Raw genomic sequence first — 11,054 nt, 5'->3', positions numbered from 1 at the left:
ACCTATTATATTATTAATGATCTCTTAATTTTATATATATAGTTCAGTAACTATAGATAGATATAAAAATCAATAACATATATATATAGAAAGAGAGAGAGAGAGATGATTATTTTAAGTTACTGATCTCTTAATTTCAAACACGCTTTTAAAACCCTATATTTATACTGTCTTCTCCTAATGATTACTGTTTTTGATGTCAAATACTACATCTAATTGTTTTCTGTATTGCTTAACTGCTTATTGTATATAGAGATGATTTTAGTACTTCTGTCTTTTAACCTCACTACTAGCTTTGTATGTGGATGATTTCCTACCTTTACTGTATTGGGCTTCCCTGGTGGCTCAGAAGGTAAAGTGGCTGCCTGCAATGCAGGAGACCTGGGTTTGATCCCTGGGTGGGGAAGATCTCCTGGAGAAGGAAATGGCAACCCATTCCAGTATTCTTGTCTGGAAAATCCCATGGACAGAGAAGCCTGGTAGGCTACAGTTCATGGGGTCACAGACAGTCAGACACGACTGAGTGACTTCACTTTCACTTTCACTGTATGTTAACCCTTACCAGTGAGCCTTTTCCTTTTGTAAGTTTCTTATTTCTAGTTGTGGCTTTTCCACCTAAAAAAAGTTAACATTCATTGTAAAGGTAGTTTGGTGACACTGACCCTTTTTAGCTTTAGCTTGTCTGTGAAGCTTTTGATTTCTCCATCAAATATGAAAGAGAATATACTTACTTGGCAGAAGAGATTCCATGATCATGAAGGTGTTTTCCTCAGGACAAGGCTTATCCATTGCACTCTGAATGTGCTGATCCTTGCAATTTCCACAAATGTGGGAAACTTGACTATGTAATTTGTGATAGCACTCTCTTAGTATTAAAAAACTCTGAAAAAAAAAAAAAGTCTTGCTTGGTAGAGTTTATTCTGCTTTTCAAAAATTTTTAAGTCTTTATTGAATTTATTACAATATAACTTGTTTTATGTTTTGATTTTCTGGCTGCAAAACATGTGAGATCTTAGGCCCCTCACCAGGGATCAACTCACATCCCCCGCACTGGAAGGCAAAGTCCTAACCACTGTACTACCAGGAAAGCCCCCAGACTGTATTCTTGGCTGTAAATTTTTCTCTTTTATCACTTTAAATAAATCGCACCATTCCCTTTTGGTCTGCACAGTTTCCACTGAAAAATCAGTTGACAGCTTAATGGGAGTTCCCTTACACGTTATTTGTTGCTTTTCCCTTGTTGCTTTTAATATTCTCCCTTTAACTTAAGTTTTCGTCATTTTAATTGCGACATATCTCGGTTTGTTCCTCTTTGTGTTTGATCTGTATGGGACTCCCTGTACTTCATGAACTTGGGTGACAGTTTTCTTTCTCAAGTTAGTGAAGTTTTCGTCTGTTATATCTACAAATGTTTTCTCAATGCTCTTTCTTTCTCTCTTCTCCTTCTGAGGCCCCTATAGTGAGTGTATTACTGTGCTTGATATTGTCTCAGAGGTCTCTTAAACTGTCCTCATTTCTTTTATTCCTTTTTTTTTTTTCTGTTCAGCAGCAGTGACTTCTACTTCTCTGCCTTCCAGCTAGGGTCGGACATGACTGAACGACTTCACTTTCACTTTTCACTTTCATGCATTGGAGAAGGAAATGGCAACCCAGTCCGGTGTTCTTGCCTGGAGAATCCCAGGGACGGGGGGGCCTGGTGGGCTGCCGTCTATGGGGTCGCACAGAGTCGGACACGACTGAAGTGACCTAGCAGCAGTAGCAGCAGCAGCCTTCCAGCTAACTGATCTGTTACTCTGTATCATTTAATTTAGTATTGATTCCTTCTAGTGTATTTTTCATTTCAGTTATTGCATTTTTAAATCTGTTTGGTTGCTCTTTATATTTTCTAACTGTTTGTTAAAAGCTTCTAGCTTCTTACTCTATCCATTCTCCTCTTGAGTTCTCTAGTTATCGTTGTAATCACTACTCTGAACTCTTTCTCAGATAGATTGCCTATCTCTACTTCACAAGTTCCTTTGGGGTTTTATCTTGTTTCTTCAGTTCAGTTCAGTTCAGTCGCTCAATCTTGTCCGACTCTTTGCGACCTCATGAATCGCAGCACGCCAGGCCTCCCTGTCCATCACCAACTCCCGGAGTTCACTCAGACTCACGTCCATCGAGTCAGTGATGCCATTCAGCCATCTCATCCTCTGTCGTCCCCTTCTCCTCCTGCCCCCAACCCTCCCAGCCTTAAACATTTTCCTCTGACATCTAACTTTGTCTAAGTTGCTATTTGTATTCTTATGTATGTGGTAGGTTAATTACATTTCTTGGCCCTGGAGAAATGGCCCTCTGTAGGAGACATCCGGTGCCTCTCAGCAGTGCATTACCTTCACTTAGGCTGTATGCTCCAGGGATTCTCCCTAAGAGGACTGCATGGCTCCTTCTGTTGTGGCGGCCTGACTATGTGGGCAGTCTGCTAGTCCTGGTTGGCTCCTGTTTTGGTTGGTTGCCGGGCCCTGCCTTGTGTGAATGCTGCTGGCTGCTGTTCACTGGGGCCTGGTCACAGGGCAGTTGTTTGTAGAACTGTGGGGGATCCCAGGGCTAGTGCTGGCTTTCTGGTGGGTGGAGTCAGGGTCCCAAAGACCTCAGAGCTGTTGCCCACCCACTGGCAGGTGAGGCAAGGTCCTGGGGTTATTGCCAAACTACTAGCAGGTGCAGATGTTTCCTATAGTCTGGCTGCAGGGCCCAGGAATCCCAGAACTCGTTTCAGATACTTTGGTGGGTGGGGGTGGTTTCTGACACATTTAGATATGGTGCCCATGTTGTCCTGAAATGTGTTCACCTGCTACTGGGCAGAACCAGGGCCCTGCTATTCTCAGGGTAGAGTCTGACTCATTGAGGGCAGGCTGAATCCACAGGCTTTGGGATTGTAATGTTTTTGCTACTAGTGTCTGTTCCCTGGTGAGTGAGGGTAGTCTAAAAGCTAGTGCAGGCTTCCAGGGAAGAAGTGCTGGTACTTGTCCATTGGTGGGTAGAACTGTGTCTCAGCCCTCTAGTGGGCAAGGCCATGTCTAGGGTCATGTCTAGAGGTGGCTGTTGGCTCAGGAAATCCTTAGACAGCCTGTTGGTTGACACTACCTCACCAAGTTAATTGTTTGTCCTGAGGTGTTCCAGCCCTGGTGCCTACAGGCTGTTGGGTGGGGCAAGGTCTTGGTGCTAATATACCAAGAAGGCATCCACCAACAGCAGTGTTCATGTGGTTTAATGCTCCCAAATATGTCTCCACCAGTGTCCATGTCCTCAGGGTGAGCAACAGTCAAACCCTGCCTCTCCAGGAAACTCCAAAATCAGCAAATATGTTTGGCCCAGAATTTTATCAAATCACTGCTTTTACCCTGGGTCCGGGGGCATGTGAGGTTTTTGTGTGCATGCCTTTGAAGACTAAAGTTTCTATTTTCCCCAGTTCTGTGGAGCTCCAGAAATTAAGCCCCACTGGCCCTCAGGGCCAAAAGCTTTGGGGGCTTATCTTCCTACTGCCATACTCCTGGGCTGGGGAGTCTGATGTGGGGCTCAGGACTCTCATTCCTACGGGAGGACCTCTGCAATATTCTCCAGTGTATGGGTCCTCCACCCGGCAGGTATGGGATTTGATTATATCACAAGTTCACCCCTTCTCCCAGTCTCATTGTGGTTCCTCTTTATGTCTTCATCTGCAGAAAGTCTTTTCTGGTAAGTTCTAGCCTTATTCACCCATGGTTGTCCTGCAGATCATTGTGAGTTTGATGTACTCATGAGAGGAGGTGAGTTCAGAATCTATCTGCCATCTCAGCCAGTCTTCCTGGATGACATTCTTAAAGAAACTTCCTTCTGCTTCAAGTTTGAAGCAGTAGGTTTTAGCTTTCAGCTCCCTTGAATTCCCTGCATCCTGATTTCACAAAATTAAGCTTCACAATTTGTATTTAAGGTTGTATTATAGCTAGTTCTTCATTGTATTAAAAAGAAGTGTTTTTTCCCTGTATTTTCATTCTTTGTAATTTTAATTGGATTTTAGAAATTATATAGAGCAAAAATGCCTTAACCGTATCATATGGTATGTAGTCTTTAGACGTTTCAAAGCTAGAGAGTAATAAAAACAAAATGTAGTGTGGTAGTTGCTTCTGTATGGTGTCAGGGAATGGCACTGAGAAAGAGTATGCAAGTTGATGCAATGAAGTAAATAATACTCTAGCTTTTAAGTTGACAACTGGGTTCCCAGCTTGTCATCTTGTTGTCACGCTTCATTACTTACTTTATTTTGCATTTAATTTTAATCAACTATTATATAATTTAAATTTCCCCCTTCCAGAATAAAGGATTAATTAGATAGGAATTCACTGCTGAACGAAGAGGAGAAGCCCCTACCAGCTGAAGGTGCAGATCTTCCTCAACGTGCAATGGGGTTGTTGGTTGTTGCTGTTTGTCACTAAGTCATTTTCAGTTCCTTTGTGACCCCATGGACTGTAGCCCACCAGGCTCCTCTGTCCATGGGATTTCCCAGGAAAGAATGCTGGAGTGGGTTGCCATTTCTTTCTCCAGGGCATCTTCTTGACCCAGGGATTGAATCCACATCTCCTGTGTTGGCTGCTGATGACAAGTTAAATTCTATTTTGATTCTCAATTATTTTCTTGGAAAGTATTTCTTCTTCAAGTTTTGCTACAATGCACTGTTGCAAACTGGCACACTGGTATTTGGGTGTGCCTTTAGCCTAGACGCTCGGGTCCTTCAGTCCTGAGAAATTTCTTGACTCATTACTTTCATTTTTTCTTTTCTGTTTAATGTTTCTTCCTTTCTCTGGGATTTCTATTCTTCAGCTATTCAATGTCTCAGAAAGTCTTCCCAGGTTCTGCTCTTACATTTCTTTTCTTTGCGTTCTGCTGTCTTGGAGAATTATTTTACTCTGTCTTTCATTCCTTATTTCAATTCTGTTGTCACATTTTTAACTTCTATGAACTCTTTTTGTTCTTTGAATATCTTCTGTCTTTTTCATCTTTATTTTTCAATAGTATCTCTTTATGTGTTTCATGCCTTCATTAACTTTCTTATCTCTCAGAAGACATTAATGGTAACCACTTTTGAAGTTTTGTTCTTTTAACTAGGACAATATGCCTACACATTCATGAAATATAGAGAAATTTCTCTCTCTAGGCTGTTTTGGCCAGGTCACTATCTTAGAGCAGTTGTTATCCAATTTGTTTATATCTCTTTACCCTTGTGAAAATTATTGAGGATTCAATGAGATTTTTGTAAGAATAAGGAGTGGAAGAGAAAAGATAAATTGTTTCATATATGATATTATATGGGGAGGGAGGAGGGAGGGGGGTTTGGGATGGGGAACACGTGTATACCTGTGGCGGATTCATGCTGATGTATGGCAAAACTAATACAATATTGTAAAGTAATTAACCTCCAATTAAAATAAATAAATTTATATTAAAAAAAAGAAAATACAAAATAAAGTCCAAAGTTGCCACAAGCTAAAAAAAAAATTGTTTCAGCACAAGACTAGACTCAAGAGGAGTCCAGCCCAATGCAAGAACAGAAGGTATGGATGAAGTGTAGAGTACAGGTTGAAAATGACAGAAAATTGGAAAGATTGGCACAAACTCCATGTTGCCAGATCCTGCCATATAGTTACAGAACTAAGATCTCAGGAAGAATCATGGAAAAGTTTCATCTGGGGAGCAATATAATTTAAAAATAGCCTTTTTGGAAATCCCTTCTGCTTGCAGTCTGGAAATGGAATAGAAAAGGAACAAGTCTGGAAACAGCAAGATTAGACTGGGAGCTCCTGAAGCAGTCCAAGGAAGGCATAACATGGCCTTGAATGGAGCAACTGACAAGAGGGTTGAAGAGAAGGGAAAAGGTTTGTGAAGTATTTAGAATATGGAATCATCACAAGTGTGTGACAGATTAGGTGGAGGGAGAAGGCAAGTGAGACACTGAGATGAGTCAAGAATATCCCCCATATGTTTGCCTTGAGCAAATGAATAAGTTATAACTTTTCATTGAAACATGGAAATAGCACATTTAAGAGTAGCTATTTATTTGTACACAAATTTGTTCATTATGTGAAAATATCTGAGTCAAATTACTTTGGATTCCAAATCTCAATTATTACTTAATAAAGAATAATAAATATGTATTAAACTCTTATTCAACCTGTTTTATACTCTCTCTGTACACACACACATACACACATATTCATTTATTCCTCATAAAATCCTTATGAATTAAGGACTATTAATATTCTTATTTTATGTTTCTTTAAAAGAGGCACAGACTGGTTAAGTAGACTTCCCAAGGACTCACAGCTTAGTGTTGGTGCAAGGATGAGAAGACTCTGACTCTGGATGGCAGTGATAACCACTAAACTGCACTGTTCAGTAGTGTGTACACATGTGTGTTTGCTTAACAAATCTTATGTGTGTGTGCTAGCTCCCTTCAGTCATGTCCCACTCTATGTGCCAGACTCCTCTGTCCATGGGATTCTCCAGGCAAGAATACTGGAGTGGGTTGCCATGCCATCCTCCAGGGGATCATCCCAACTCAGGGATCGAATCTGCCCCTCTCACATCCATCCTGCATTGGCAGGCATATTCTTTACCACTAGCACTGCCTGGGAAGCCCAAGTCTTGAGTTTGGATGCAGATAAATTATTGGTGGAATCCATTTTCTCCCCTGATAACTTATTTTCTATTCCCATTTATTCAATCTTTTATTTATTGAGTATGCTTGTATTTATCAGCCCTTGAGTTAGATAAAAATTCACATATGGAAAACCTAATTCATGCCCTCAAATTAGTCTAGTGGGGATGGGAGACAGGTGAAAGGACCATGACAATACAGAGTGACAAGGTGGGCTCAGAAGCCGCGAGAGCACAGAGGCAGGAAGCCTAAATCAGACCGGACTGGGGCAGGGGAGTAGATACATGCTGGAGGAGACACACAAGAGCTGCCCTAATGCTAGAATGAGAGTCACACACATGCAGAAAGAGGAAGGAGAAGCTTGAAGTTGGAGCCACCTGTATAAAAAAGTAACTGAGAATCAAGCGGGTTTGAGGATACTGTTTGGACCTTCACAACCTCCTTCATGTCATAACACTCACAAAAACGTGAAGATGCTAATATGGCACCTGAGGATATGAGGCTGCCTGCAGGTTAATAGATACATGGTTGGAGCTCAAGACAACTTCGAGATGCATGATACTCTGGAGCATCATGACTGCTACCTTTCTGAAAGAATCAATATGCATGTTGCCAAGGCTCAGAATGAATGATGGAATTTGGACAAAGAAGTGGAGAAGTAAATAATTATGTGTTTGTATATACAAGTATAAGATGCTTTCATTTAAGGTAAAACTACACCTTTTGGGGCAGGGAAAGAGAAAATAAATAGCTGAAGGGATGATGTAGGAAGAACACTTGTTATGATCTTCTCTTCCATTTTGAATTTTGGTTGGTGGGAAATATGACTTATCCTCATATGTAAACACAAAATTCACACTTTGACAGGTTGGTGGATTATAAAGAGCAGAGGATAACATTCTGTTTAATTATACTACAAACATGGGCTCTTTTGCTATTTTATGTCCTCTGACTGTATGGTCAAGCATAATGGCTTATTCTACACAATTTAAATCAGTCACTTTTAAAACAATTCATCAAAGTGTATAGTAGTTTATTATAATGTTTGTTATGCTCATATTTATATGTTAATTCTAATAATCAAGGCTGAACAACCTCAGAGATTCCACAAATTGGATCACAGTGTGGAAAAACCTTATCATCTAGAAAAAAAATTTTGACATCAACAGTTTTGTTCCAAACTATTTGGCAAAATTTTATAACCAAACCAATACCAGAGAGCTCCACCTGCTTCTCTAGGGAAAAAAGTTCAGCATGGAAGGCAGATTCAAGTGTTAAATGTTAGGGTATAAATGATGCATCCAGAGAGGAAGAAGAAGTTATAGCCTAGAAGCAGGTCTCTGAGGAAATTGCAACATCATCCCATGTCTGGGGTCATCTTGTCCTCAGATCTCAAGGACATTTTTCTCTGAGCTGAATTGAAGTCTAGGCTTCTCAAGGGGATTGAGCATAAAATCATAAAAACTAAAGATGATTTTATTCAGTCTCTTCATTTTACAGCTGCAAGAAAAAAGTGCTCAAGGAGGATGAATAAATAGCCTGAACCAGTTGCAAGGCTAGAGTAGAATGCAGGTCTGCATTCAATCTTACTTTATGAACTTGTCATGGAACAGAGTAGATAGGAAGGGTGATGTCACAGGATGATTCAAATATCTATGATTCCAGGGTCTAATATTCCAGGACATTTGATCCACAAGTTTAAATAATGGTCCTTAAGAAAAAGATTCTATTGTCAAATAAGTCTGATAATTGAATGAATTAACCAGAGCCAAACAGACTTTTGTGTTATGTTGGTAAGTAGGTTAGTTGGTTTTTACTACAGGAGTACTTAGGGCCTTTATATCTGAATTGATCTTTAAGGGAGCATATTAAAAATAATATGTTTCAAATTAATGTACTATAGAGTATCATTTTCTTGGAACATCTATCATCATCTTACTTCCATGGAGAAATATTAGCTTATAAAGTTCAGATAGCTTCATCATGACTTTCAAGTTTTTTTACAGTAGGAATATAAACAACTTTTAAAGTCTATACATATTTCAGACTCTTCATGAAATTCATGACTTCCTGTATTTATTCACATTGCTCTCTCTTCCATCTCCCCTGTCGAACTTCATAACCCATCTTCACTGAATTATCTCTAATTCTTTCTGTTAGAGTTCACTTACATTTCCTTTTTGTCATTCACCAAGCCTTTCTTTAATTTGATGAACATTTGGAAAGTGCCTACTATGTGCCAGGTACTATTCTGGGAACTGAGGGTACAACTGTGAACAAAATAAAAATCACTGCCCCATGGAGCTTACATTCTTCTGAGATGCAGAGGTGAGGAAAGAGAAATTTTTTTTTAATTAATAAGCATACCTATAACAACATTTTATCTCTAATAAAGTATTTTTATGATATCTTAGGGTGTTTACACATTTGTCTCCACTTAAAGGACTTGGTGAGGGTTGTGCCATACTAGTCAGCTCGGGCTGTCATAATGAAATACCATAGAGCAGGTGACTTTAATAATAGGAAATTCTTTCTTATAGTTCTGGAGGCCAGAAGTCCAAGATCATGGTGCAGGCAAGGTGGGTTTCACTGTGAGGCCTCCTCTCTGGGCTGGCAGCAGCCACTGTCTGCCTGTGTGCCATTTCCTCATGTGCTCCAGACAGGAGAGAGCTCTTTTCTCTCTCCCTCTTTCTATGAAAACACCAGTCCAATCATGGGGCCCCACTCCAATGGCCCCATCGAAACCTAGTTACCTCCCAAAAGCCCTGCCTCCAAATACCATCACATTGTGTGTGTATGGGGAGGAGGTGGTGGGCTTCAACATACAAAGTGGGGAGGGGGACAAAGACACGCAGTCTACAACTGCAGTGCTTCTTAGTGGTTTTCATATCTTTCAGAGCTCAGCAGGCTCTTCCCATCTAACAGGGCTTTAATGAATATAACTGAATTAATGCTTCAGAAAGGACTGTCTTCCAGCATTAGGAGCAGGCATTAGTAGGACTTTCCCAGGGAAGGAGGAACAAGGTTGCCAGGGATCATCTATGCATGTGGCTTTCTTCTGAGGGGAGGGCAGAAGAACATGGCAATCTTCATGGTAGGTTTGCCAGGCATCATGCATGTTTCTCTTTCTTCCTTTATTGACTTCATAGTTGGCTGTTTAGATGCTAGTCACATTTGACACTTCGCGAGCCCATGGACCCTAGCCTGCCAGGCTCCTCTGTCCATGGGATTTCCCAGGCAAGAATACTGGAGTGGGTTGCCATTTCCTTCTCCAGGGGATCTTCCCAACCCAAGGATCAGTCCCTGGTCTCCTGCATTGTAGGCAGATTCTTTACTGTTTGAGCCACCAGGGGTGCCCTTTTCATTCAACTTTTGCAAATAAATTACAAAAATTTGCCAGTTAGAGCTGTTTTCCAAATTTAAATGACATCCTGTATTTTTATTTGCTAAATATACAACTTTATCTCTTGGCTATGTAAAAGTGATTGAAATCTTCATTTCTATATTACTTTTTCACATAAGAGCACAAGTCTCAGTGATAGCCAACAAAATCATTGTCTGCTTAGGCCCTTGTATACACACAAACTTGAATGGAAAAGAAGCTGCTTCTCTCCTTCACATAGGAAAAATGGGTACTCTTTGGTTAAATGGGAAGAATACAGATAACATTTACCGCATAACTGGCATACCAACTAGCTGGCATATCATCAACTCAACAGAAGTTTCTTCCCCAACCCTTTAAGAATAGGAAGGGCATCCTCTATAAACCTTGTAAATATAGTATGATCACTCCCTGTTTACTCAATCAGCATCCATTAAGCATGTGTGGCAGGCCTGGCTCTCCTCAGGTGCCAAGAGTGTAGAAATGAGCATGGCATCTGGGATAACCTACTGTTTGTTTATTTTTCCACTTGATTATTTATTCATTTACTTAGTTATGTTTTTCAGACTTGACCCAAAAGTACTTAAAACAACATTTGACATATAGTACTACACATCAGAAAATACATTCAAAAATAAGTGAGGAATATACAACTCTAAAGTCTAATTAGACTGAAAATTTCTAAGAAAGAAAACAAGAATACATGCTAGAAAATGGCAAGGGACTATACATACCTAGATATAATTATATAATTTAAATCTTGTGTGCATTATAAAAATCCACCCACAAAATTAAAAGGGAAATAAAAGGAGAAAACACATGCAATTTTTATACAATACAAACAGTTAATATTCTTTGCAGATAAAAGACTTTCATAAACAGTAAGAAAAAGGTAAATATTCCCATTCAAATGATGCCAAAGGACATAAAGCATACATTAAGACCTCAAAGTAACTTTCCTTCTTTTTCCAGCTTTGTCTCAGACAAAAGTAATGTTATTTCAGA

The 11,054-nt window shown here is 39.9% G+C and overlaps 1 pseudogene; it reads left to right on the top strand.

Annotated features, from left to right (window-relative positions):
* Positions 1–723: 723 nt before the first annotated feature.
* On the top strand, positions 724–872 carry LOC147347921 (U1 spliceosomal RNA; annotated as a pseudogene).
* Positions 873–11,054: the final 10,182 nt, after the last annotated feature.

Source organism: Bos grunniens, chromosome 22 (assembly GCF_055505025.1).
Source record: "Bos grunniens cultivar Pamir isolate PY7600 chromosome 22, Bosgru_T2T1.0, whole genome shotgun sequence".
NCBI classification, from domain to species: domain Eukaryota; kingdom Metazoa; phylum Chordata; class Mammalia; order Artiodactyla; family Bovidae; genus Bos; species Bos grunniens.
Note: the sequence above shows the minus strand (reverse complement) of the source record. Positions and strands in the feature narration are given on the sequence as shown.